General features: G+C 43.5%; 1 long non-coding RNA gene across 1 annotated transcript in view; it reads left to right on the top strand.

The window, feature by feature from the left end:
* The first annotated feature begins 209 nt into the window (after positions 1-209).
* LOC112571062 overlaps positions 210-27175 on the top strand; it is a 32928-nt gene continuing 5962 nt past the window's right edge. Inside the window, exons 1-2 of the long non-coding RNA XR_003100743.1 lie at positions 210-246; positions 16466-16653. This is a non-coding gene — a long non-coding RNA (uncharacterized LOC112571062). The remainder of the gene's footprint in view (positions 247-16465; positions 16654-27175) is intronic.

The following is a 27175-nucleotide window of genomic DNA, read 5'->3' on the forward strand; positions in this document are numbered from 1 at the left end:
CAAAAGGAGGGGCTGTTCGATTTTGCAGTCTTTATGTCGTTACAATGTCTAAGCACATTATCAAAGTTTGGAGTTTGCCACTGCTATTACAAACATGTGAACAGCTTTTTTCTGTTACTGAATATTCTCAGAAACAAGGAGGTAAGGGGAGGCTACACACATTGATTAAAACTTACGATATAGTTATTTCCCTTGCTCCAGTTGCAGACGTCAAGTTTTGAGCAGCAAACTCCGAATGAACTCGAGGTATGGTATGAAATTTCAGATATAATATTAGACGTAAGGAGAAAATTATGAAAAGAAATTGTGCAATGCGTTGTTTTTACGCTTTATTATTTTAAAACCGATGCATTCTTTGTATTTGTCGCCTGTATGCCGATTTATTATTATACTAACACGTACGAGACGTAAGGTAACAGCCATGAGCCCTCGCTTTTGTTAAATTTTCATGAAATTTTGTAAATTGTTTTGATTGAAATCTTTCTTTTCAAGCACGATTTTTACTATTTTTTTCGAAATTGTTTCAACACTCAATGGATAGCTGCAAAGCTTGAAAACGCTGAAACAAATTTCACTGAACATAATTTTAAAAGAAATAAACAAACAAGCAAGTATGGCCAAAAGTGACAACTTCCTCTTTTCCCACCTCTACAAACCCTCATGCTGACAGCTTGGCTATAAGTCTCGAACATGCAGGGGTCAGTGGGTACGTCGGTTATCCGCATGTGCTCTGTGGGAACTCGTCGGCTGCCGACTCGGCGCCATTCTTCCCGATACAGTTTTCGGCTAGTGCTGATGGGACGTTCGTGACTGCATTTTCTGTCATTCTTTCAGCGCCTACTCCAGTTGTTCCTGCCATTCTTGTTGTGGCCTGCCACATTATGCTTCTTGTCAACTTCCCTTTCACTTGTATGCCTTTACTTCAAGTCTAATTTTCTGCCTCTTAGTCGGCCCACATTTACCTTTATTATCGGCAGGTGCAGGTCACCTCCCTCTTATCTCGCAAGACGTCACGCCGGCTGCAGCACAAGAATACTTAATTAACTTGATGGCAGGTAGTGCGGTGTAAAAATGAAGGCAGGAGAAACAACAAATTAATGTGCAGCTGGTTTAGCGTGCGAAAATAGCGCCAGTCACACTTTGAAGTGCAGAAAGCGACTCTGGCTTTTCTTTAAATAACGATAAAATAGGTAATCCATTCCCATTTTCCACATCCTCTGTGTCTGTCTTTTCGAACATATATAAGCTCTCTCACAGGCTCTAACTCTCACTCTCTGTGAAAGAGAGAAAACAAAAAGTGCTTAAATAAAAGTTGTTTTGTTCTTTATCTTTTCACTTTATTAGTTATATCTTCTTCATTCGTGATCCAAAGTGCAATAAATGCCAAAAAGCTTCCTTTATTCAGTTATCACAAGTTATAGCTGGAAATACACTTTGTTCAGAAGAAATGACCTGCCGAGTTGTTGGAATCCCACAGAGTTTTCCTGATCCCACCCACTGCATTTTCCCAAGCAAATGAAAATATCTTTTAAAGGCTCGGCCGTTAGGTGTGGGGCAAAGGGAGGTAAGTTGTTGGTGAGGAAAACCTGAGGAAAAAAAAAGGATGGAGTTAGCATATGGAGCTCAGAACCGAGGCTTGAGAATGGTGGCTGCTAGGGGTTTGCCTGCAGTTAATGGCGTGTGACTGTACGGGGACAAGTTTTCGTCAGACGATAAGTGTAGGAGCTGTTCTTTCCTTTCGTGAGAAAACTGTTGGTCTTCTCATTATTTCTCATCATCGCTATCGTCGTCATTTGTCTTGTGACTCACCCCTAACAGCATTTGCTTTTACATGTGTATATGCGTGCTTGTCTCATGTCTCTTTTGCTTTCGCCCGCGAAAATAAATGGTGTAAGTGTTGCTCACTGTCGTGCTTACTGAGTTTATAGTCTAGTGTTTCTTTTCAGAATCTGCCTATTGGGGAAATTATTTGATAACGGTAACGAGGAAACTCGTTCAGAAGGTTCTTTCTCTGTCTTCTGCAAATATGAAATCCTTGCTGTTAAACCTTTCATCTGACATGACTTCGCGAGCGTGTGTGTGGTTTGAGAGATAAAGAGTCTGCGGGACATTTGTAATGGTCTGGACTAGGGTGTATCTACTTCTAATTAAACCGCTGGTACAATCGCGTTACAGTTCATTTATTCGCACGGCGAATGGGAGACATCGATGTGAAAACCACGAGACACGCTGCTCGGCCAAGCTGCCTAGGATGCGAAATTAACAGCTAGCCCTCCATGTGTTTCAGCGATAACGCGTGCAAGTAACCCGCTATTGCAGAACATCTTGTGCATGGTTGACTTGTTTACATCCCTCCGTATCGGCCCCCGCACGCCACGGCCGGGACCCTCCCGCACACCCATCTCACCGCGACTGTCCCACTTTCGTCGTCTGCTTCGCCTACACACTCCCCCCGTTCCCACACCTCCCAAAGAAATGGGAGAAAAAAATGAAGAAATGCGGTTGTTGTGGCGTGATGGCGTGTGCTGGAATGTCGCTTTTTTTATTATTATTTTGAAGTTAGTGAAAAAGACAGTAGTGAGAGGTGGGACTCGCTGTCGATAACCAGAACGTGTCGGTGTGTGGCGGTCGTTTCAGGTCAGTTCACACGAATTCGAGAGAAAGCAGTGGTGCGCTTGGAGTCTGATCCACAAAATAATTAGTCCAAAATTAATGGACGAGCAAAGCGTTGGAAGACATATCCTCTAAACTCTCAAGGGATCAGAAAGTAAACCCGCCCTCATCTTCCCTCTCTTTTTCTCTCACTCACTGAGCTCAGAAAGATTTATAGGCCCACACTTGTCTAATACGTCTTTCAGTTTGTTGTCTCTTGATAGCCATAGTGTCGGATTTTATGTGCTGTCTTCTTCTAGGCCCCTACCTCGATGAGCAAAACATCCTGATTATGTAACCATGTAACTGCACTCAGTTTCCTGTTTTGTGTGTGAGAGAGAGTGTGTGTAAGGGAGGGGGTACATTGCTCTGCAGATAAGACCAAGCGCAGAGCTCACACCTTCAGTTCGCGTTCCAGACAATGGAAAGTTCTATAACAAACGTCAGCCGAGTATGCTTATACGGGGTATGTGACAACTTATCTTTTTACAGCAGCTGCGAAGTTTTTTCAGAGTTGGCGTGTAAATCAAAAGAATGGTAAAAAACATTTTTCCTGGGTCGCGTTTCGCGTGTCCTCTCAGGTTCGTTGCCTATCTGTAACTCCCTGAAAGTGCATCACAAAAGTGGGCTGTCGTTGAAAGTAACAAGATGTAACAGGTTTCCTTGTTTGAGGGTTAGTGAACAATCTTACTTCGTTAGCCACCGAACTATAATGGAGTGAGCTGGAGATACAAAAGATACAAAGTGGCCCTTAGCGACATGCAGCAAAGAAAAAGGAAGCGACAATAGGAGTTCCTTGAATTAGCTAAAGCTTGGTTAACTTCTGTTATCACATTTTTCTTTGAGAACTATTCTTCTGTAATTGACTGCTGGACAGCATCAACGTCAACGCGTAGAACGAATGAATAATTTTTATTGGAAGAGAAGCGTGTCTAACAAGACGCTAGCAAACGGTTAACTCCCATGGCTTACTGGAGCGAACCACGCACCGTGGCTTTGGCATGGCATGCGGAAATGCCGAATCAAACCTTCTTCCTCCATCTGTTACCTTATCTGATGAATCAGATGCTAATTTCTGCCGGATGCCAATAGGTTTCCAGCCGATGACCCGAGTAGGCTTGGAACATGTCACCGTAGTCAAACTCGCCAACCAAATCTCTAGGGAACACTCATGAGAAGAGGTCGGAGCAAAGAGATTCAGCAAAGAGGACTGGTGATATCTGGAACCTTGATGTCAGGCGATGACCGCACTGTGTTGAGCCGCTTGACCCCTTCGGCGAAGTAAAGACCGATAGCAACATTTGGCGTTTGGCACCTTTGTAACCGGGAACTTTGGTTTACAATAAAATGCAGAAGAAAGGCGTGCGCGCGCGGGCGCACACACACACACAGAGGCAAAGTAGCACACTTGCATGTATATGCCAGAAACAATAATTATCAGTGAGATTTTATAGCGAGGCAGCCCAGTCAAAGTCAGGCTCATCGCACATAAAGTAAAGACGAACAAGCCTGCGGCTCTTTCGTTGCAGTTACCGGGAAACTTTGTTGTTGCTCTTCTGGATGAAATCATTCTTATAGACCAAGATGTCGATCTGCTACAGCTAAAATCTATAGGTCGTAAAGGTATTGTTTCTTCCATAGTGACGATCAATCAATAGTCGGTAGTAGTCAGTCACGAGAGAAACCGTCAGCAGAAACGACGATGGAAAGTTAAAAGTCACATATTGAAGATCTTGTTGTTCTGGTGAAGTGCATCTTTAGAGACCAAATTGTGATCCGTTATCTGTTCAAATCTAGAGGTCATAAAGTCAATGTTTTGCCTGTGGCGAGCACAGACCATTCGATATTCAAGCCAAGTGTACATCATATCATCAAGAGACCACTGGACTCCATGCAGTCATAGAGAAAAACACATGATTGTTTGACACTGATGTAATGTTAATAGTAGCGACGGCTTGAAACCATTGTAGAATCAGAGAAAAGAGACCGGTAAGCGACACGAAATAAGAAATATAAATACATACGTGAAACAGTTTCGCACAGTGACGACGAAAATAAAAAGCACTAGCCCATACAGTGGGCACCAAAATAAACAAATCACGCATAAATACATAAAATGTGGAGAGCTACCTTTCTCAAGTCTATAAGGAGAAGCGGCAAGACTGCAAACTGCAAATATGTTGCAAATTGACAACTTTTTAATAAAACAAAAAAGAAAACGTTTCAAAATTATATTAACAACGATTTTGAAAGCAAACACCAATTAGAATTTGTGCAAATAGAACGTACTGAAGAAAGTAGACATACTTCCTTTGCGAAAATTCTAAAAATATATAATGAGTTTTAAAAAGATGCAGTTTGCTTTTCTGGTTTTTTTCTGTCAAACGCAGCAGAAAAGAGCATGTTATGGTCCCTCAAAAAAATGGTGAATATTCAACTGTTTCAATGTGGAACAGTAGTTCAGATTTTGGATAATTGGTCATTCTTTTACGTAAGGTATAACTTGTGTGATTGTAGGGCGGATCAGTTTTATTGCCTCCCTAGATCGGTTCTGGACATTTAACACACACTTTTGTGTAGCCAGCATATAAGACTGATAGTTCTTCGGTATCATAACGCGAAATGTCGGCGAGAAGACTTCTTATATGTTAATTTGCTGGTTTTGTATCATATGAACCGGAGTGGTGAGTGCACTGAGCACTGATGTTGGTTGGTGAGCGACAGAATTAAGTGATCTCTGTTTTTGATGCAAGCTGCTTCCTGCACTCTGCACGACGAGACTATCCACCACCACCTGAAAGAATCGAATACCGAGGATCTGATTACCACCCTGCTGTTTTCTATCAGTCTGAGCTCAATCTGATAATAGGGTAGAATTTACTCTCAGACACTTTTGATCTGTCCAGTGTCGTAGCAAGCTCTGTATGGACTGAAAAAGCTTTGCAGCTTGTGATTTTGTTCGAGTTTTTGAGTTATTCTGATGCTGTCCGTTTAAAAAAAAGCGTCTGCGTATTTTCATGAAATACTATAACTTTACATGAGCCGAGCTTTATAAAGATTCAAAGTCTTTTGGAAACGAAAGCAATTGAAGTTCTTTAGTCCGAGAGTTTTGACAAACTTGACACAGCGCTCTATAAACCACTGCCTGAAGAATAATAGTCGGATAAAAGGAAGTGGTTGTGGTGGAATGCCGGGAAGCCTGGTTTCCCTTTTCCTCTTCAGTATCCCCTCTGTATGAGTTTCTAAGGTCAGAGATTCCGGTAACCGAACTGTGTGCAGTGTGGGTCTGTTCATTTTTAATGTCAGCTAGAGTCAGCGCCATAAAAATCTGACTTGTGATCTGTCAAATGTGAGGTGGATTATGTAACAGTTTGAAAATGGACTACCATGAAGAAACTTTTTTTTTCTCAAAAGATTGGATCGGTCAGTACTCACAGTCAGTAGTAACATAGTGCAGCTACGTGCTCGTTGGTGCCATCAGAACAGGGGTGGAGGAACAAGTATTCTTCCTGCAGCTATAAAAGCTCGTTAATGACGTCATTTTGATTCCCCCCTTCCCTTCGAAAGATCTGTAGGTCGTTACCCTTGCTCGACATTGTCGGGTACACCTGACGAAGGGAATGGGAGGTGCTGGTTGCCCCCGGGAAGAATCAGGGTGGGAGAGGAAGAACCGAAACTAGAGACGGGACCAGAAGAGAAAGACAGAGGGATGAAGGGGTGGGTGGGAAGGCTGCGACTGGGAAGGGGTGGGAGTTTAAGGCCAGTCATGTTTGTTTTGTGATGAGCGATAACCGGCCTGAGGCTGGAGGTGTCTGCAACACATTTGAAGAGAATACGACCACGATAGCGTGGGAGGGACGTCGGAGAAGAACTCACACAAACTCACTTCACCCTTCCTGACTCTTGCTTGTCTTTCTTCTGGTATTTCCTTCTCTGTTCTCTCCCCCCACCCTTTCACACCCGTTCCCGCCTCTTATTCCAGCGATTTTGTGGCTTGTGGCTGCAGTGTTTGTCATTCCTGCGGATGAGGCTGGGTAGTGCTTTCGGATACCGGAAGTCCCTCGCACGCTTCGTCTTTTCGTTTTGTTTCATTCAGATTTACATCCTTGGCTGTATGTGGGGTGTGTCTGCACCTCCAGCTACGAAGAGGACGTGGGGAAGGTGGGGAAGGTGGGAGAGGGTTGAGAGGACACAGGCGTGCTCTGGGCGTCATGGGAAACCAACACGGGTGCCGCGTCCTCTATGTCGTCGCTCTGGTCGTTGATGTGTAGCGTCGTCTGACTGTGAGAGTCGACTTTAACAATCACCGCATAGCCTCATCTTTATTAAGGTAACAGACGGATAATTCTAGAAACGTCACAAAACACTCTAACCCAGGTCACGAAAGAAGACACACTAATCCTCATACTCGAAATTCACTTCCGGTGTGTGTGGGTGGGACACTGTGAGATTTCTGCCCTTGTTTTTAGGTTATCACGAGATGTGACATTATGCACACGGTTATGGACAAAGGTTCGCTTGCAAGTGTTCGTGTGGGATACAACTTATTCCTTTAACTTTTAACTATCCCATTCTGTTTATTTAGATTTTTAAAAAACATGAAAAACAAATAAGCAATAAGTTTTGTCACACACACACACACGCTCGCGCACTCACGCACGCACGTGGGAAAGTGAAAAGTTTCACCATTCTATGACCACCGGGTTAGAAGTTGGAAGGTAGATTTGACAATCTGAAAAACAGTTTTGTGTCTCCTACGGAAACTGTTTTTGTCATAAAATGAATTCTGCACACAAATAAATTAAAACTCTATATTGAGTCCACATCAATTTCAAATATTTTTTTTTTTTTTTAAATATGTATAAGATGATAATAAAAGGCACTATAGAGTCGACTTTAACCATCACCACAATCGTGTCAGCTAGGATTAGGTGTTGGTGCTGGATAGGAAACAAGTTCTGCCACCGGCAGTTGCACAATAACCGCGGCTGAGTGTTCTCCATTATCAATGCACTCAGGGCTGTAGGAATACTTAGGTCGTGTAACCCTAAGCCTCTCTTCAGAAAGCATGAACACTACATGGCATGGGTACAGCAGGAAGAGGGACCTCGCCGTCACAGCGATAGGGGACTTGGAGATTAGAGCCCGAGAACAAGGCGCGCTTGATCTCCCCTTCCTGGACTAAATGGCAAGGGACGTCATGGGAAGCAGGGGCATTAATAGCTAAGGACCTGACTAGCACTAACTGGAGCACACCTTCCCCAGCGCAAATCAAGTGTTGCAGACTTTCGGCCTTTCTGTACTTTCTGTTTCTCCCTCGCCCCCATCCCCCCTGTGCTGCATTTTTACTGACACGGAACAAGTCAAGAAAGTGGAACCAGCTGTTTTCCACCGATAGCCTTTCGCTGCTGTGCTTCATTAATTAGGCAACGACTGTCGTGGATCCTGTTTAGTTTGCCATTTCTTTCTGACCCCACCCAGCCCTGGAAGCCCTGTGTTCACAGACTTTTCATCCGTCCCTGGCACCACCTAAATCCTCCTTCATGGCCATCTGTTTTTATTTCTCTCTCTCTCTCTCTCTCTCTTTCTCTCTCTCTGTCTCTGGGGAGGGGGATGCGTATGTTTTTTTCCCCTGTAATTCCAAGTGTGTAAATGCTTGCATGAAATAAACACATTTATTTCTTCTCTTCCTCTTTTCTTCCTTCTGCTATGTTTCGTGTGGTTGTGTGTGTGCGTGCGCGCTACAGCACTATGTTGTTTTGTCTGTCTTCCCGTAATCTTACAGATGCCTGCGTCAGGCTAAAGAACACTCATTGAAACGACACTGACAGCTGCACCGACAGCTCCTTTATCAATGCATTTAAACCCAAACAAACAGCTTTAAACATCCGTTCATGTTTCATCTCAATCCGCTTATCGAACACTTCTTCGCGGAAATGAGCGGGGCATAAATAAACTCTTTGTACAGCTATCGGCAAAATCACTAACAGCATGTAGACTAGTTTCCGCCTCTTGGCTTCTGAGTTTAGGTTGCCAAGGGCATTGTAAGAACAGACGCTTTCCTGGGGTCTTTCTTTTTTGCTCTGTGTCTCTCTTCCTCTCCTCCCTCTCCCGATTTTCTCGCACTTCTAGACACTCCGCGGAAGATAAGGGAGTCTTTATTTTGCTAAATTCATACTCCCAGTGATTGGATTGAGAAGACTTGAAAAGCAAGGCTCAGCCTCAAGCCAGATGTTGATATACATGGGACTAATTGCGCCGCGAGCTGTTCACGAGCTCGCACGTGCGGTCCCCTGCCTCCGTTTGTCTCGCGCACAAGATTGTGCAACATGAGAACATACATCCGTGCCACAATTTTGAACTCAAAATCATCAGGGTCTGACCGTGATCACCGTCCTTCGATTATTTCACCTGGTTCGTGACGAGGTGGTAGATGAGAGTAACACTGACAGGACCTATTATTGTTCTCACGTTACCTGCGTGACCGGAAAAGCCATCAGCTGACCTCATCTTCAGAAGTTTCAGAGTCTAAAACGTTGGTGTTGTTGTTGTTGTTGTTGTTGTTGTTGTTGTTGTTGTTGTCTATTTAAACAGTCTTTGCTTCTTAGAAGTTCCGATTAAATATCCGACCGACCAATCAAACTCTTTCTGAGTTTGTTAATGATTACAACTCTTGTGTCTGAGGCGGGTGGCGCACACCAGTCAGTTCGATATCCGGATACTTGACCCCGCTCTTGAGGCTACCTGATGCTTAAGAGGATTGTGGAAGAAAGGCAGCGCGGGCTGGCTCAAGATAAGGCACTCAACATCTCGCTCCCCAACAACCGAAAGACCAAAAGACTCTACAAGGACACCGGCCTTCTTATTTCTTGCTTTTCATCTTAACGGTGAACAGCTTCATCTGTTCAAGAATTTTCAAATGTACAACTTTAAAATCGTAAATATAAACTGCAGCTCAAAATATTATTATTGTTGTTATTTTTGTTGCTTCTTTCGTAGGCCATTAATTCTTGTTCTAACAATAGTTGTCTTTTTATAATTTTACCTGCAGCGGACACCGGGTTAATGGGAGAACCATGAAGGGCTGTGGGGGGAAAGGGGGTGTGCAAACGAAATTTAACAATGCAACTTAAAATATAATACATATAACATTTGAGGGGCACTCTCTCAAACAGTTAAAAACTCTTATGATCAGTGCCCCTCACACTTTTATATTTCAAGTTATATGTATTTTAAAAAACAATATCTAATGAAAACACTCTTTTCATCCTTTCTAGTGCATTTAAAATAAATGTTTGCTTAGAAAGTGTGTTACTTATTTTATAATTTTTACAATCAGCAAAAGGGGAAATGAAAATATGTACACACAAAATATGCACACACAAAAACAAAAACAACCAAAAACGCCTTCACCACAACTGTGAAGGATTCGCCAGTGCTGATTGTCTTTACCATGTCTTATATATATAGAGATATCGCTGATTTGAAACTCTCGCACATAATTCGCCCATTCTACACCTGAATTAAAAACATTTTCATATCGAGTGATGAAAAGGATGTGAAAAAGAAGAGAGGGGGGAAGATGTTCGTGGCGCTGTCTTGGAGAAAACAACGAAACAGGTCACACCGCGTTCTCTGGTGTACAGCACTTGTTGTGGAGGTTTATGAAAATCTGCACCTAGTAGCACGACTCCAACGCCAAGCTTCCCGGGTAGGGTAGGGTAGGCAACACCTTCACAGACTAAAAAAATAAAATATTTTGAAAAACCTTTTTTTCCCACCTACTTTTGTGCGCCCGCGCGTGCGCGCTTGTCAGTTTTATGTTTTCCAGCCGCCCTCGTCCTAGCAGGAGGATTCTCTGCGTCTGACCTTGAGTCTTGAGATGACGCCACGCCAAGACTCCCGCCTGGTCTTGGGGGTCGAGGCCGTGGGAACCAGCCGCGGGGGAGGATCGCAAGGATTCACCGAGGAGATGCTCTTTTCCCGCGTCCCTCCCCTTCAATTATCCTCCCATCACCCCCAGAGCTCTCTACAGTCGACAGATGTTACTACGCTGCTGGCTCACTACGATAGAATGCGCATTCTGCAGGCGCGAGACAACGAAATGCACGCGCCTTCTGTCAGGTTCCCACGCTGCACGCGGACTGCGCATCTGGCCACGCTTCTCTTCACTTTCGCACGTGCGGCGCGTGCTCTTTCTAATGCTAATTGCGTTTTCGCCTGAATTCCCGCGGTTTTTTTCTATTTTTTGAGTTTGCTGTAAAATTTTTGTTCCTCCTGATCAACAAAACCTCAGCAGTGGTCCCAAGTCGCAAGATGATTAAAACTAGTGCCACAACCGATATTACAACACTGGTTGAAGCAGGGATCAGTCGTGGGGTCCACATTCTTCTACTGTACTTTTTTTCTTTTTTTTCAGCTTCTGTTTGCCTTTCGCTTTGCAAGAGATTTTTCCCATAGTCATTTAATAAAACTCACAGACAGGGACAGCGGTCTGCCCCGTCTATGGAGACGTATCAGATGACAGAAATGCATGCATAGCAAGCCTGCCTGCATGTTATTATTTCTGTCGTAAAATTATTCTTAAGTACAATACGGAGGATCTTGCTAGAAAAATACAAAGAAATAAAGTTAATTTGAAAAGGACGTATGTATTAATAAATCTGTAAGTGGCTGCACACCTTGAAGTCGTGCATTACAAACTACCTGTAAGTCAGCTTGTCAGTACCTGGAGTGTCATCCTGAAATTCTGTTCAACTGAGATGCAGACAACAAAATGGTCAGCCTTTCTGTAAAGAGTCGACCCATGCTGAACTCACAGTTCTTGTACCATGTCCCTTACAGGTATTCATGTTGTCAACATCAGACGACATGGCAAGAAATGCCATGCCAGGTGACAAAATCGGAGGTGTGAGTGGCTGCAAATACCAGGTATGAGATGTCACACGAGTTCACAGCTGACTACAGCTGCCGTCTCTCATTGTATGCTAATGACTGCACTGTTGTCTGGGCTATGTTACCTTTCTGATTATGCATGCTTAGGTATGCATGCTGTGCTAACTGTGCTAGCGTACGTCACTGTGCTGTGTTCACCGGCTGTGCTAACTTTGCTAGCGTACGTCACTGAACTGTGTTCACCAGCTGATCTAACTTTGCTAGCGTACGTCACTGAACTGTGATCGCCGACTGTGCTAACTTTGCTAGCCTACGTCACTGAACTAAACCTACATGCCGTGTGAACAACCAGAGTATATTGACGGCATAATCTGACATGATACTGTGTATGTCAACCTCCATATCTGACACTCAGGGATTGAGCCCAGCAAGTGACGTCCGCTACTTGGGGTATGGAGTGTGCTAAGTGACGTCTGACAGTTAGCGCATTAGCAGTGGAGGGGTGGCATCTAGGGTTGCCGTGGGTTTATGGTTTGTTTTCCCACAGGGCGGACTGGCAGCCCGATCGAGCAATCAAAACAGGCATGTGCAGGGCAGTAAAAGTGAAGGTGGCTGTCTTTTTCCTGTCAGGATCCAAGACAAGAAACACTGAGAAGCTGTCTGGAACTGGCATATTGAAACACGGCTAGTGGTAAAGCTCCGATACACATCGAGTTCTTTAAAGGAATCAGCAGAGCTTGGATGGACGCTTCCTTTCTCTCTCTGTCTGTCTCTCTTCTCTATTCTGTTTTGTATATTGGGGGATATTTCCTTACTCCATGAACATCCTGTAAACATGGCCGCACACTACAACAAATTTTTTCATGGCAATAGCGTTTTGCTTATTCCACTATCCTCGTAAATAAAGATGTCAGTCTCAGTGTGTGAGTGTGAGAGAGAGACTTATTAATTGTCATACAGTATGTTAAATGTGCCATGTAGACGTTAGTGTCTGTGATTTTTCAGGCTTAAACATATTTTTAAGTTAAAATTGTTGATTGAAGGATAGAACAGGCTGGCAGTCTGGCTCACTACCTTATCTTTCACGTTTAACGATGTATTTGTTTGTCTTGACTGATCGCCCACAGTTTCACAAACATGAACTATCTATGTTATTTTCGAAACCTTTGCGTTCTCTAGCTGCCTTCCGCATAGTCCGCCCGTATTGTTTTCTCACAAATTAAGCTTGGTTTTACTTCCAGCACCTGAGAAACCGTTTGTTTTTCTCTCACTAGAGCAACAGATGCCTGATTCATTTCTGTCAACAAGTGAAGCGTCCAATCTTTTACCATCAGACTAGTCTGGTAACCAGGGCAACAGATGTTACTGTTGTGTTTAACTAGACCTCTGTGTGTGTGTGGCGAGCGGTGTCTGCCTTGTCACGTGATCTTTAGTAGTCATAGAAGAAGGTGAGCAGACGACCCTGTGCGCTGTCTGTTGCTTTTCCTGGTGAAAGGTTGATGCTGACGAGATATGGTGACTGCACGTCTGTAATAGACTGTCTGACACAGAATAGCTCGTCACTTATCACTTTTACACAGCACTTAGCACATTTATACAGCACTTAGCATATGTACACAGCACTTAGCACATTTATACAGCACTTAGCATATGTACACAGCACTTAGCATATGTACACAGCACTTAGCACATTTATACAGCACTTGGCACATTTACACAGCACTTAGCACATCTGGCTTGATCTTTCTTTTCAAAGGATAATTACGGTCAGTGTTCTTGTGCAGAGTACTTGACCTTTTTTTCATTGCCCACGTTCTTAATGTCTTCACCGTCTCTTTGTCTGGTCACCTTTTATTCTGCCATCAAATAAACTGGATGTGTTCTCATTTGCTCTTGTGACCTATGGATTAAAGGTATTTTCTGTGTCCGTCTGGTCCAGCATTACACCCAGAAATGTTATGTTGAATTCTTCATGTGGGATGTTTGTGGGTCAGAGAGTAGCTAAGTATGATGACGAACGATAAGTTCATTGCTGCCAATGCGATCTGTACAAACACGACAAAATTATGGATACCTAGGTTTACCTGTGAAGGTGCACATCACTTCTGCACATGAAATGTACAAAAGACAGATGAAAAATCCACGGAGCTCTCAGGTTGTCATCGGATGGAAGGTTTAGACATCAAAACTGTGTGTGGCTGATAACAGCGTGTCCAGATAAACAGTTGAAATAGGAAATGTCTTTGATGCACGTGGCCGAACCACGATGGCCTTGTAAACGCAATTACCCAGGCACTCGACTAATGCCACTAAACAGTTTGTGTTGTGTGGCATTTGGAAGGAATGTCTGTGTCACCTCAACAGGATGAGGCCAGGGAGTGGAGCGGTAAATGTTTGACCATCTGCTACTCGTGCACAGACACACGCACAAACATGCAAACACACTTGCGCACATGCTAGCAAAAAACAGTCTCTCTCTGTCTGATAGCTTTTATCCCAGCTACCTTCTCTCTGTTTTTTATCACCAGTACTATTTCGCAGAGAACAAGTCCCTTAAAAAAAAACACTGCTTCTTTTAGTTGAAATGGACAGGCGGCAGTCACGTTTGATCAGATAGTGAGCATGATAAATCGCCAGTTAGGGAGGGTAAGTGGAATACAGCCCTGGAGGGCAAAAGGCATTCACTTTTAGCAGATAACAGCTTGCCAACCTAGCTTCTACACCGTCTAATTTTCAGTCACCCGTGAAACTAGATTTTTTTTTTCTGCGAAAGGCGAGTTGGTTTAAACATGAGAATGTAGCTGTTAGTTTTTTTTTTCTCTAGCAGACAGTAAACATTATTGAAACATACTCATGTTTCAGTTCTTTTTACCTAAAATTTCCCTCGACTTCCAGCGTGTTTGTAGTGAGTGTGGCTTTTCTTACAGAAAAGATAAAAAGAAATATGGCGAGATTTATTTGGTACTACAAAAGCTTTCCATGCTAAATCTTTGAATGGCTTTTGTTAAATGGGAAAACTTGTTCAGTATTTTTATAGAAATGCATTATGGGCAGCATTATACATTTTTTTGTTCACTCTTCCTTTCTCATTCACATACTCCAAGAATCATCTTGCTGGATGTAGTCTCGACTCACCTGCACTCTTGTCTACACCATCCAGTGCACGGCAAGCAAGAGCTGGAGGGACTGAGGGGAGGGGTTAGTAAAAAGCCAAGGAGAGGATGGAAGGCAATAAAGTGGTGCAGGCCTGCAGTCACTTAATGTATGAGCAGGGGTCACTTGTGATGCAACAAACTGGTAGGTGTGAACGAGACACTCCCACACAAAGTCAACAAAGTCGTGGTGGAAACGAGGTCAGAGATCAAGCCTTGCAGCATGTACATTACAGCTCTGGTCACGTGCTCATATCATCCGACCCCACCGAGCAAAACACTCCGCAATCTTCGCACGCTACAGAAACTACAAACATCTGTTTTGTTTGTGAAAATTCCCACTGGGGCGTTCTCACTTCTGCGAGCGCTTCATATTTAAGAGGGCTTCTGTCGTCGTGCATCCTCCTCCTCCTCTCGTCATCTTTCTTGTGCTTGGGAACATGCACTCGTGACACCAATATTGAGAAGAACTTCAAATAAAATAGAGGGAGAAAAAATAACTGTTGCATGTTTCCCAAACGTATCGTGTAAAAAGCCATCGGTTACTAAGTGCCATTTTATTAAGACTCCAGATGATTATGGAGTCGTTGGGAAATCATTATCTTGTAGCTCGGAGAGCTATCTCTCCTTATCTATCTTGCTTATTTTTGTAAGGTCCACCGTGCAAGGTGTTCTTGATCAAAGGTCTGGGTCGTGGACTTTGGTGGATATAGATTGCCTGATGCAGCTGTCAGACAAGTAGTTTGACAAAGTCGTCTTTCATGTCCTTCTCTTCAATTATTCCTACCTTTACCAAAGTTGCTATGGAATCATGTTATTCATGTTCAGTCCGCGTTTGTCTTTATATACAAACGAGACAGTAACTTCCACGTTCTTGTCTTGCTTTGCTTTCCCTATATCTAAATGTCTTTCCTTATCAGATTGTGCATTGTATTTGTGTCTCATATCTTTTTCCTTCCTTTCTTTTCCAATTTATTTTTACTTCTTTCTTCATTTTTTTCCTTCTCTTGATCTGTTTATTTCCAGTTTTTACCTTTTGTTTTCCTCAGACCCTAATTTACTTTCATTTTCCTCTTTCTGTCATTTCCTTTCTGTTGTTTTCCTTTCTTCTCCTCCTTCACATTTGGTCCCTCTCGTGTCTTATTGCCATATCAGTGTCTTCCTATTAAATGATCGTATTACAGGCCATTACGAGGTTGTCTGCCTCGTACGTGTCCTATCACCTGTCCATTACCTGTAATCGTTATATCTCGACTACAATAACCGCCTTCTCTTTTGTTATGCTTTGTGGTTTGCCCTTTCAATATTGCATCTATCCTGCAGGCTCCCTTTGTGTACCTAATAGTGTAATGTGGCCTGGAGGAGGACTATCTCAAGGCTCTCACATTTCAGCCAGAAAGAGCGTTCGTTTAATCACCTCCCTGGTCTCAGTGCGCTCGTGTTGACTTTGAATCCTAGTCCTCGCCTGCCATAGGTCTGCTAAGAGCGGATAACCGCGCTTTTGGGTTTGCATCGACGCCTTGTTTATTTGCTCAGTGGCCAAAGTTTCTTTTGAAAGAGTTTCACAGAACTCTCTCTCTCTCTCACACACACACACTACGAACGCACTCCTTCCATGGCCTTCGGTCCTTTTAATACTGAAAGAAAATTGTGTGTGTGTGTTGTGTAGGTGTGTGTGTCTGTGTATGTGTGTGTGTCTGTGTATGTGTGTGTGTCTGTGTATGTGTGTGTGTGTGTCTGTGTATGTGTGTGTGTTTATGTTACAGAAGTCCCTGAGGCTTTTCGCTCTTTGATTAACTGATCGTGATGATCCGGACAGCGTAAAGTCCATAAGCTGTCGACCCACCGAGGAAAGATGTAAATAAACAGAGACTTCAGTAATCTCAACCAGCAGGTAGAAGAAGCAAAGGCGCCGTCGCCAGGCGTAACTATCGTTTACAGTCTGACCCGGATCGTAAGTATTTTTCTTCTCTACTTCGTGAGTGTTTTTGCATGTTTAGCTTTCGTTTTTGACGAGGTCGTCTGCATTGCTGACTTATTCACGAATAGACCACCTCTCCTAAACAGTTCTGGTGGCGATGGTCGTTGAAATATTGGAAAGGAGGGATGGGGTATTGGTGCTTTACAGCCAGCCCTGTAAACAGATGCCACATGCAGAAAAAAAAAAAAACCCAACGTACCCGAGACGAGAGCTGAACCTAGGACAGTCAACCTTCACTGTATTGGTGACAGGCGCTAACCGCTGCGCCACCGGGCCGCCCATGGAAATGTTGGAAAGACTGAGAGGCTAAGACGACAAGTTTTGTTGTTGCATTTGCTGATTGCTTGTCACAGAATATAGTACAGTGTTCATATTTATGATTATTTCCTGTCTACCTGCCATTGAATCGGCGAACGACTTTTTCTTTAATCTTAACGTCTTTGGTGCAAGCGTATCCTCTTCCTCCTCCTCCCGCACTCACCCACCTCCTATATGCACCACTTGTCAAACTTTGTCGGAAACCAACTGTAGTATCCTTATCTCCCTTTCCCACCAGGAAAGCTCATTACCATTTAATCCTCTCTTTTCACAGCTTTGCGTTCCCTCATTCATTACGCTCATTTTTTTTTTTTTTTTTTTTTAATTTACTTAATCGCTGTCACACGTGAGTTTACATGGCTCTGTCAGGTTTGCGGTAGCTTTGCCAGAAAACTGCAACGAATCACTGAGCACGAATCATCTGGCAGCTTCAAAACAGGACGGAGGCTGCCATCGATTGGTCACGTTGCTGTCTGTGTACCTGTAATGAAGTCTGTTGATCGGGAAAATTGTTATCGATCCCAACAAGGTAGTTCGACGATGTATTTTTGCGAACACGGGTTAAGGGCTGGGTGGACAATGGATGGGGAGAGAAAAGAAATGACAAAAGTACATCACACCACAGTGTGCGTGACCGATTGTCATCTAAAGCTTTGTGGGTTCTGTGGATTGCTCGATGTTTCGTCTCGGAAAAATATTCATTTTCCCCCTTCCCCTAGCCACCCCACTAGTTCCCTGTCAGCCCGACATCATCATTCGCCCATCTTAAAAAAAAATGGCGCTGACATAAGCTGGAAGTTCCTTCAATTTTTTTTTTTTTTTTTTTCTTGAGAGGATCTCCTCCACCATAACAAAATGATGCAGTTCCCATGAGCATGCCTTTCCATCATAATTTACATATGTATTGTTTACATAGACCAAGAGCTGGCAGACGAAATGATACATAAAAAACAATGAAAGACAAAGAGACATAAACATAAATTAAGATACTGGACGTTTCATCTGTAGGATTTACTTAAAACAGGAGAGAAAGACAGAGCAGTCGTGTATCAGATGACATGAAGGCGACGAAAACAAAGAAATCACATGCGGATATATTTTGGGAAAAAAAATCTGATTCATGTGTGCGAGTCGTTAGGAGCCGAGACAGGTACTCGGTAATGCAGCGACACGCGGGTTAGTCCAGATATTTATTAGTCTTCTTCGTTTATGGCCACTGGCAAATTGGTTGCCGCGGGCTCATTTTGATCATTATTATCTCCTCTTGGCTGTTCCGCCCCACCCACCCACCTGCTGCTTCCTTTATCGTCTCTTGGTCTTTTTATTTCTCCTTCTTTCTTTTTCTTCTTTTTTCTTTCTTCTTCCTTCTTTTTTCTTCTTTTCCACCACCATACTCTTGACGTGTGGTTTGAAGATTTCTTCGAACGTTCGTCCATATTTTCGGTTCAAAACGGGCTTTGCAGCTTGCAGTTTGCACAGTGAGGAAAAACATTGGAAAAGGTTTTGTTTTCTTTTTTCACATCTGTGATATGCATAAGAAAAGACTCACTTTACCACATCTATCATCTTTCACCATACAATTACAATTTGTTTGTTTGTTTGTTTTTTGTTTGTTTGGTTTTTTTTTGTTATAAATGTTATTTGCTTTTAGTTTATTATCAATATGTGCAAACAAAAGGTTGTGTAAATGCATGTGTGTGTTTTATTCGGTGGTATGCAATGTCACAAATGATATTTGTAGGTAAGAAACTAATCCATGATGTTGATAAACTGGTGCGGTGATAAACACGTGTCTCATTACCCGGCACTTCAGGAAGGAGCTTAGCCGCCTGTTAGTCCCCCGGAGTTTCTGTCTCCATTTCTCATGATCCGCCGCGCTATCGCCGATCCCACGCTCTCACCTTCACACGGCGCACAGGCTGAACACACCTGCCGGCGAGAAAGAAACTAAATTGACAGCGACTAACAGTTTCTGACAGTTTAAACCCTCCAGTAGATGAGCTACCCCTCCTTTAACACAGCCAGAGATCTCTTTGGCAAAGTGCCTGCAAGCGTTTGGCGGAACACTGCCTTTGTGCTGGAACTGGCCGCTAACGGTCGGGGCTGAGATTATTCCAAATGGGATTCATTAACGTCTGTATGTGTTTATAATTATAGACATCATTAGTTTTCATTCATTCGCGGTTCTCTTTTTGAGGCATGTGGTGAATGTCACAGCTTTTAAATTTCTTTCGCGGGTTATCTGGTATGTTTCGTATTAAAATTGTTTTTCATGTAGAACTGAAGATTCACTTTGAAGTTTAATTTCACGTCCGGCTCTTTCTGGTTTTCCCTTTTAAAAAAATATGTTTGTATTATTAAGATATTTCGTCTGTTTTGTGTAACTAGAGCACGTTTCATATAAATTATAATTATTAGGGAATAGTGGGAGGTCCGCCACTGTTGAAAGATTCGCTACGAATAAAATTACAGTTAAAATTACATTTGCCTCTCTACCACCACCACCACCACCACCACCAACCTCCGGACAGTAATAGGCCACCTCCTTTCAGATATTGATGAGCTACCTCCCTTATACTAATGTGCTTCCTCCTTTAAGATATTAATGAGCTATTTTAATATACTGATGAGCTACCTGCTTTAGGATGTATGAGCTACCTCCTTTCTACCGATGAGCTACCTCAGAGCACCGCCTGCTCTCGTCTTTGTTGTGGACTTGCATCTCACATTCTGCGTCACATGTTACCGTTCATTCCCAACCGTATCGACCACAATACCTGTTCACGTTTCCTCCGCTAGCACGGCGGCAAGTGCGGAAAAAGCAAGGCAGCCAATCCAAGCGCGGCCTGCAGGCCTCTTATCAGCGCCAGAAATCTGCATCCGAAATGGAAAACATATTCCGATTGAGTCAGCACTCATGCCTTGCCCTCTCGCCAGCTTAAAAGATCCTGGAACAGATACCAGACACACGGCCAGAGAGCGTGGAAAGGTGCTACAAAAGAGGTAGGGCGGGAAATGGTCCGGGGGGAGGGGTAATTGCCGTGTGTGGGGGGTGGGATGGGGAAAAGAGGAGTATAGATGATAGGAGAGGAGAGGTAGGGGGGAGGGAAAGGAAGAAGAGAGATGTGAGGGAAAGCATGTAAGCTTGCGAGAGGGTGTGCTGGAAGTGGGGTGCGGGTGGATGGGGTTGCGGGATAAAGCGGGTAGCCTGTTTGTGAGGAGAGATGCAGACTAGGAACAGTTGTTTTCCCACGCCTGGGATCTCGCACCGTCCCTGTTTCACACGGTGCCGCCGCGCTTCCAGACTGAGTAGCCGGCAGCCAGGCTTGTGTTGCAGGCGGTGCCGCTGGTGTTCTCATCGTCATTCGTCCTCAGTGTCTGACGACCCAAGATTTCTCACTGTCTTGTCTCCGCGGTCTCCCAGATGTTCCTTCACAGTCCTTCTGGACATCTTTTGGTTCTTCTTCCTTTGTTTCTGTGATCTGTTGTTTTAAGAAGTCTTTGTGTGTTTCTTTATATTGTTCTTTTCTTTGATTTTACTTATTTGCTTTTTGTAGATGTGGAGAGTAGGCTATTTTTCATCCCATTTAGTATTGAAACCTTATCTAACGGCTTGGCATCAAATTCTGACTCGACCCAGCTGATTCTGTCGTTCTCTGACCATACGCACACCACCGCGTGCTTAACAGTTTTCAGCTGCTCGACATGCTCCTTATATCAAACCACAACTTTAAAAAAAAGTAATATGAGGTAAACATGTTTCATCATCCTGGCCTGGCACTTGTAAACATCACATCAGGTCATTGACACTGTACAAGTTTAGCATCCAGGGTGCTAGTAGAGATGGAGGGTCTATCCCCGCCGCTACTTTCTCCTACAAATATCCGATGTGAACGACTTCCACGGCACCTGCGAGGGTTTCCTGGGTCTGCGACCACGTCATCGCCCGGCCGCACGTCTGCTCTGCGTATGTCTGAATACAGATCACCAGCGTCTTCTGCCACTGCTTCTTGTTTATGAGTCCGCGCGCATTCCTGCGCGAGCTGGCAGCGTAGGAAAACCGACACGAAAATGGCGGGAAAAAGCGTGAGAGAGAATGCGTTGCACGCACGGGTGGGGTAAAGGGGTGGCCAGGTTCTGCAACGAATGACATCCTCGCTCTTCTCTCTTCTTCCCCACCCTCCACCCGCTCTCTCTCTCTCCTCGCTTGCTAGCTCTCCAAAACAGAGAAATGGGCGCGCGTGTGTTTTATCCTTAACGCGAAATTTTATCCTCAGGAAAACAGATACTGCCGAGAAAATATATACCTTCTCTCAAGTGTCCTAATGTTATCGAAATCGTCCGCAAATAAATCGCAGGTATTGAGAAAACAATTTAGGCAATTTCAACAAGGTGCCATTTGCGTTGGCTGGGAGTGCTTTTGTTTAGAAGTTGTTTCAGGTTTCCTGTCATGGCCATCAATATTTCAAAGGGACGATTTTTGTGCATGATGTCTTTATTTAGTTAATTGTTTATTTAGTTGTTTATTTTCTTTCTTTTCTTCTATTTCTTTCTTTTTTTCATGAAATCTTTACCGAATCTCTCTATCTGCATATGTGTTTCAGTCTCTCCATGTGTTTGTCAGTCTCTCCATTTTCTTTGTGAGTGTGTAACTGCATATGCGTGTGTTTGTATATTTTTTTTTAATCCAGATGAAGTGTGCAGAACTATAAGTAAATTTGAAGGTCCACAAAGGCTCCTTGTATTTTTCCCCCGTCTCCCTTTCCATTATCCAGTTGATGCTGACATACTGTTACTGCCAAATCCGACGGTTCCAGCTGAAAGATGATGTGCATCTGCATTACTCGTTGATCTTCTGGACAGTAAACTGTTAAATTCTAACCCTCTTTCTTATCGTAAGTATGGGACTCAGAGTGGAGACCATCGTCTGGCGAATGCTGTTTGTCCATAATATGTTGCCATATGAGTCCAGGTGCTGGGTGTGTTAATGTGACCTGATGGGGTTATCTTCAGCCATGTTGTGCTTGCTCTCATTTTGTTCCGTCTTCGAGAACATGATCCTTCATCACGAATTTTTAATCTTGGGGAAAAATGGACATTGACCTTTACCACCAACAAGCTTAAGTTGCCTGGATGCGCACGTGCATTGCCGTGTCTGCATCGTTGCACGCGCTTTACTCACCACACTATAGATACCTGCAGAAAACTTGTTGACAGATTGCTGGAACTTCTGCGGCGGAGGGTGGAATTGTTCCGCCATTTTTTTTCTTCTTCTTCCTTCTGCAGCTGGAGTAAACATAGAACTGCTCCAAGGTCTGTTTATCACAAAAGCTGTTGTGCACATATATCTACACGTAAACAAATGCAGCATGTTCGAGAACATTAAAAAAGCTTGCACTTTGCATTCTGTCAGCTTTCAAGCTTGCCTGCGTTTGACCTCACCGAATTGCATCTCGCTGTATTTTACATCTGTTGCTGCAATAATTCTACTATAAAATTTGTTGATGATGAAGTGGCTTTAAAAAGTCATCGTCGGTCTGTTTGATCTTTGGGTAGCTCCGTCATTTACGCAAAATGAGACGATATGAATAATAATTTTAAAAAACCTCTCTTTATGATCAGACCGGCGTTGGCAATTAAAAACAATGTTTTATGGAGTGACGAGAAACATTCTATTCAAAGCTAATACCGGAAATACCTTAAATGTTAAGAGTAACACTGTAATGCCAAGACATGTCCTGGTTTGATGACAACAGGTCGAATAAGATAAAGATAGATGGAGCGGCACTGCCTTTATAAACCTGTCTTGTATATCGTAAACTGTCGATCTACTGTCAAGTATTACAATTGGTGACATCGATCATTTGATTTGTCGACGACATCTTAGAAATCAGATAGGGGTGGGGTACCGACTGAAATACCCACAAAGCCAGATACGCGTGCACGCGCAGAGAGAGAAAGAGCACACCAGTAGATGAGTGGTATCCTTACCATCAAATGAAGTTCTGGAGCCTTCTCTCTCCCTCCTAATCTGGGAACAAATGAAAATGACTCTTAAGCCATGATACACTGTGTTTATTCAGGGTGTGCCTTGTAATGCAGTAATGGAGAGAAAGACCGCGGTATTCTTCTTTCTCGCAGTCGCTTCTCCTTGACATTTTCACTCTCCCTCCCCTTCTCCTCCTTTTTTTCCTATCGAGTTTATCTCATAAAAAGAAAAATAGAAGAAATTTATTCAGCATTTTACCATCCTGAAAGGTCTTCTATCATCGACTTACATCTCTGACGTCTTTAGAGAAGAACTTGAAGACCATAATGTTGTGTGAAAGAATTTATTGTCATAGTCGTTATCTTTCCATCCACTGTTGATGTCCGTTTGAAGGTGGCGATGGGGGTCTATGTAATTAATTAGGAATGCATTGACGGAGGCATAAGACCATAGAGGTGAGTGCTGACCCGCACGCTGGTATTAAGGTGCAAGGGTGCATGGCATGCATAGTCTGCAAGAATGCGAGTGCACTTGACATGCTGTTACAATGAAATGGAGGAAGGGGAGGAGAGGAGGAACATGCTATCTTAGCCAGAGGCAGTCGCAGGGTGCAGCAACAATCAGGAGTTGCAGGTACTTTGAAGAAAGATTGCGGTTCACAATGCACAGCAAGGTCTGCGGAATGCGGTGAAAACACACACACAGCCCTCTCTCTCTATTCAACTAGCTATCTAGCTATCACACACACACACACTATCATACACTTTTTCTCTCACTCCTCTTTATAACACATTCTGTCAGTCTCTGTCTCCCTAATTCCCTTTCTTATTTTTTTCTCTCAGAATTACTGTACTGTACACACACACACTGAAGAACCGGTAAAGGAGAAAGAAACGAAGAAACGTGGAAGGTGGAAGGTGAAAGAGAGGTGGGGTGTGTAGAAAGAGAAAGAAAAATATTCTTCGGTGTACGTGGGGTGTGACTTTGCCCTCGTGAATTATTTAACCTGAAACTACAAGTCGACTGCGGGATATCATGACAGACACACGCGAATGTCGTTAAATAGGAAACACTAACAAAGTGACTGAAAAGAAAACCAACTTTGTGATACTTTCGACAACGGCAGGTAATCGAAGTATTCGCCGTGGTGTCCCTTCAGTGTGGGACGTTTGTCTCCCGTGACGTAATGACGTAGGTCACGGGTCGTGAAAGGGTTTATGACCGAGGCTGTGAGACTAATGTGTTCTCACCTGTGAGAACCTGAACCTCAGCAGGTAGCGTACATTGCAGGTAAAAAGGTGCGCGGCGTGGATAAAAATGGACGCAAAATTTTATGTCAGCTGTTGGATTATTGTTGCCGGGGCTCTAAGGTCCTGCTGCTGTTTATTTTAAACCAAGACCGCGCGAAACTGGAGCCGTTCACAAGACACTTATCCTAATGTTAAGGCACGGGATGATTAAAATAAAATATTCTTACCCTTCTGCTGACAGACCTAACGATGTAACATGATGCAACTCTGGCGCTTTTGTAGCTTATTTTGTTTTCCTCTTCCTCGGGGTTGTTGACAGCCGATGACGTGAGAGTAGGGGAGCGCCCGACTTTTTACTGTTTACATCAGACCTACCTCCTCAACTGTCTGTTTTGTATTATCTGTTTACTGCTGACGATATTATTAGTATTTATTGTTTGTGATTAAATTCTGTCGACACGGTTGACGTTGTGGTGTCGTATGTCGTTATTATTTATCTTCGCGCGCATGCGCTCTCTCTTTCTCCCTCTCAGGGTGGACATGTTTATGTGTGTTCGTGAATGAAGTGTTTGTGTAATGATTTATTGGATAGGAAGGTTGTAGGAACCCTATCCTTTTAAATAAGTGGCTTGCTTGTGCATTTAGAGATGCAGCTGTACATACCATGCTATTCAATATGCAATGTTTCAAAGACATACATGTGTGCATAGATAGAAGAATAATTAAACAATTATGTATATGTAACATTAGTCATGCTCCTTTGGAAGGAGAATATGCCTGATGACCATATACTAAGGTTCATATGATACGAAAATGTACATTTGCAAGAACAGAATGATGTTAAACATGCTGTTTTGTATTGTCAGTATGCTTGTATCTCCCCCCATGTCATAATGACCATGAGTCATTGGCATGAAATGTGTCATTTCTTTCTACCCTCTCTCTCTCTCCGTAAGTACCTTCCAACTGTACTTATGTGTACTGTCGAAATGTAGCACTGTTAAGATAAGCTGAGCATCAAACAAGAAATTTTTCGTTAGATAATCAATATTTTTAAAACGATGCACAAACTTAAAATATGAGGTCGGGTATTAAAAAACAAGTTCTTCATATATCCTTTGAAGTCTGACACCAGGGGCGTGCCCGCCTCGCGACATGTCGGGGATGTGTGGGGTCGAGAGGTGGGAGATGAAGTGTTGGTGTGGGTGACGATTGTACTCGTGCTGCCACCACTTCAGTACCACGCGAAAGGAAGTCAGATGAAGGCTGCGAGGGAAGGAAGTACCTCCAGCTCGGGGGTCTGCTCGCGCCGGGAGGATTCCGACCACGTGTCGTTCACGTGCCAGCACCCTCCTGCCGGAACCAAGCTTACCCCCACCCGCCTGTGGGTGACGTGCGACAGCAGAGTGTGCGAGAACTGGGTCGTCACGAGCTGACCCTGACGTTTGAAGCGCCACAGTATGTGACCTTGTAGCTGTCTAGTTTTTGTGTCGTTTGTTTTCTGTTAGACACCATCAAAACATGTCCGTCACCCTGTCACCCTGTCATCAAAGGGGCAGCGTAGGAACCAGGTAGGGGATAAGAGAAAATATTCTGAGGGGCAAGAATATCGTTTCACTGACCCAATGCTTTGAGATGTGATTCTTCACAAAGTAGGAAAACAAGTAGAGGAACAGAGAGAGAGAGAAATGATAAACATTTAATTACGAGGGTTACACAATAAGCAAAGGTTAGTTCTTGATCTCAAGAAAGGAAAAAGAAACACTACATTCCATACTACAAAACAAAGGTATTAATCAAAGAAGACAAGGTTTTTTGTTTGGCGCAATGACTTGCAAACCTTGAATGTGATTTATATGATTATAATGTTATTATCTCATATTATATCATTTATCTCAAAATTATCTCACTCTGAGTGTTACATAATTTCTTGTGATTACGATAATCGGCCATTTATAAACGAGTTTTGTTTCTTAGTAAGTGTTGCTTTGTCGTGTAACACTGAAAGTAGCCTATGCTGTGATACTACCACCGTATATAATATTCATGTATAATATGCATATAATATTCCAGACGGTAGAAGATGTGCAGAGTAGATAATTGTTATCCAGGCCAACTGGATTGTGAGCCACAGAGCTTCTTGTTCACATCGTAGCCATTGAGGGGAAGCATCTGCCTCTTTGACTCCTTACTGCAGTGCACCCAGTCAGTGGTGGTTAGTGGTGGTAGTGGCGGCGATGGGGTGGATGGGGAGTGGCATTATCAGTTTCTGTCTTGTAACCCTAACTAAATTAAACGAATGACAAGCGACTAGCACGTGACGAATAGCAGAGAATAACAGCGATATCCATGTCATGATAAGTCTGACAGTGGCGGCGTGTCGCTAGCAGCTCTGACAACATGCTCCTGCTGGTGGTGGTGATGGCACGACGGCGTTGGTGGTGATGGTGGTGGTGTTTCCACACCAGTAAAAGCTGCAGCAACAGCAGAAAGAAACAGCAACAGTGACACACGTGCTGTGACGTCACGACTAATCTGACCAATTATTAACGAGGGTTTGCACTTCAGGAAAGTAAGTAGTATTGGTAGCATCTTGCTTACTGCCATCAGCCCGTGGCTTGGAGATGAGCGGGGCTTGGAGGGTAGGGGTGAAGATGAAGGATAGGATAAGGGGGAAAATGAGACGCTAGCTCATATTTGAAGACCGGCTGGGTTTTCCCACAATAAAATTGCGGTTTTCCCCCTCTTTCATCTATCTTAACCTCGCCATAAACCTGAAACTGGATTGATAGGCGAAGCAGCCCTTGATGACACGAGCCTGTTGCTAAATCGATCACGTCCCCTGACATGTTGTGCAGTACAGTGCACACCAAGTTGCACGCGCGTGAAAGAGAGAGAGGAAAACGGAGAAAACAACAGGCACGACTTCTGCACGTGT

This window comes from Pomacea canaliculata, linkage group LG8 (assembly GCF_003073045.1).
Source record: "Pomacea canaliculata isolate SZHN2017 linkage group LG8, ASM307304v1, whole genome shotgun sequence".
NCBI lineage: Eukaryota > Metazoa > Mollusca > Gastropoda > Architaenioglossa > Ampullariidae > Pomacea > Pomacea canaliculata.